Genomic DNA, 2,599 nt, shown 5'->3' on the forward strand with positions numbered 1-2,599 from the left:
CTAGTTAGTTCATATTGTTGTTTGTGCTAAGGGGCTGCAAACCCTTCAGCTCCTTGGGTCCTTTCTCTTGATCCTTCATTGGGGACCCTGTACTCAGTCCAGTGGATGGCTGTAAGCCTCTACTTCTGTATTAGTCGGGTACTGTCAGAGCCTCTCAGGAGACAGCTATATCAGGCTCCTGTTAGCCAGCACTTGCTGATATCCACAATAGTGTCTGGATTTGATGATTGAATATGGGAAGGATTCCCAGGTGGAACAGTCTCTGGGTTGTCCTTCCTTCAGTCTCTGCTCCATAGTTTGTCTCTAAAAATCCATCCATAGGTATTTTGTTCCCCCTTTTAAGAAGGAACGAGGTATCCACACTTTGGTCTTCCTTCTTCTTGAGTTTCTTGTAGTCAGTTTGGCGGTTCCTCCAGAAATTGAACATAGTTCTACCAGGGGACCCAGCTATACCATTCCTGGGCATATACCCAGAAGATGCTCCAACATGTAATAAGGACACATGCTCCACCATGTTCATAGCAGCCTTATTTATAATAGCCAGAAACTGGAAACAACCCAGATGTCCCTCAACAGAGGAATGGATACAGAAAATGTGGTACATCTACACAATGGAGTACTACTCAGCTATTAAAAACAATGAATTTATGAAAGTCTTGGGGAAATGGATGGACCTGGAGAATATCATCCTGAGTGAGGTAACCCAATCACAAATGAACACACATATTATGCATTCTCTTATGTGATAAGTGGATATTAGCCTAGAAGATCGGAATACACAAAGTACAATCCACAAACCATCATTCTTTATGGTCAGCCAAGAGGACAAAAGAAAGAGAGACTAGCCACAGCTTAAGGAGCACAAAGGGCATAGTGACAAGAAAGCTAGGCAGCTTTCCCATCAACACAGCCTCTTTCAGTTATGGGCAGATGTGCAACAGAGCTATGTTTTGGGGAAATTAGCCTTCTTGGAGTGCATAGGTCAATGGAAGAGAGAGAGACTGGCTGTGGATTCTGCCCATCACAGCCTCTTCGTGGTAGAAGCATAAATCATGCACTCGAGAATTAGCAGATCTGTAACACGCATTGAGTATCCCTTATGCAGACCGCTCAGAGCCAGAGGTGCCTTTTATCTTCCAGACTTTCTTCCAGATTTTCTTTCAGAGTTTGAACATCTAAACACAGACTGTCCGTGTTTAAGCATCATGTGATGACAGGACCTAGGAAAGGGACCTCAGGACATGCCCCCTAGAGGGTTATCGCAATTATAGTAAGTAATGTGGGAAGGCCCACTTTAATGGTGGATGGGCACTGGCACTCACTGTTCTTTGCTTCTTGTTAGAAAAATGTAAATACCATGTGTGTATGTGTGTGTGTGTGTGATGTGTGTGCAAGATGTGTGTGTACATGGTATATGTGCACATGATGTGTGTCTGTGTTTGTGTATGTGTGCATATAATGTGTGTATATGACAAGTGTGTTCATGGTATGTATGTGTGCAAGATGCAAGATGTGGGTGTACATGATGTATGTACATGATATGCATGTGTACATGGTGTGTGCCTGCATGATGTGTGGATGACAGGTGTGTTCATGATATGTGTGTGTGTGCATGATGTGATGTATTAAGAGCTACCTCACTAGCCCATCCTTTGTTTTTTGATTGTTGATGTGATGTGACCAGCTGCTTCAAGCTCCTGCTGCTTTGGTTCCCCCACCATGACGAACCATATCTCGACTGCAGGGTAGAATAAACCCTTTCTCTCTTAAATACATCATGTAATTCAGATGGTAGAAATGTGTGTGTGTGTATTTTGTGTGTGTGTGTGTGTGTGTGTGCTGTGTGACATGTGTGCTGTGATGTAACTGAGAAGACAACATTGTGGAGCTGGTTCTCTCATTCTTTACTTTAGTGTGGGCTTGGAGCATTAAACTCAGGTCTCCAGGCTTGCCTGGCAAGTGTCAGTACCCAGTAAGCTGTCCCTCTCACCTGTTCTTTGCCTTTTGACTGTCCATGCTGTCCATGTGACCAGCTGCTAAAGGTCCCGCTGTCTCAACTCCCCACCGTGGCGGCCTTCTCTTGACTGTGGGGTAGAATGAACGGTCCCGCTGTCTCAACTCCCCACCGTGGCGGCCTTCTCTTGACTGTGGGGTAGAATGAACCCTTTCTCTCCCAGCAACAGGAAGTGGAAGCAAGTTTCCAATGCATCCTATACTCGTGGCCTTAAGGGAACTTTATCCAATATTTTATTTATTATTACTGTTTTTGTTATTATTTGTGGTGTTGGGAAGGGTCAAACTTACAGTCATGCAAATGGTGGCCAAGTACTCCACCCCTATTTATATCTTTGGTATGCAGTCAGGAGCAGACTTCTCCATTTTAGACATCACATTGATGTTCAGGGTTTCAGATTTTACTGGAAACAGTGGCTCACATCTGTAACACTGCTACACAGGAGGCTGAGGTAAGGCAGGATAGCCTGGGCTCCAGAATAAGAGTTCATTTTAAGAAAAAAAAATAATTCTGGAGCATATCAGATTTCAAATAATAGATGTTCAGCCTGTCATAGTTTCTTGTTAACATAAATCTTCCCAGATA

The sequence above is a fragment of the Mastomys coucha genome, unplaced genomic scaffold (genome assembly GCF_008632895.1).
Source record: "Mastomys coucha isolate ucsf_1 unplaced genomic scaffold, UCSF_Mcou_1 pScaffold22, whole genome shotgun sequence".
NCBI classification, from domain to species: Eukaryota; Metazoa; Chordata; class Mammalia; order Rodentia; family Muridae; genus Mastomys; species Mastomys coucha.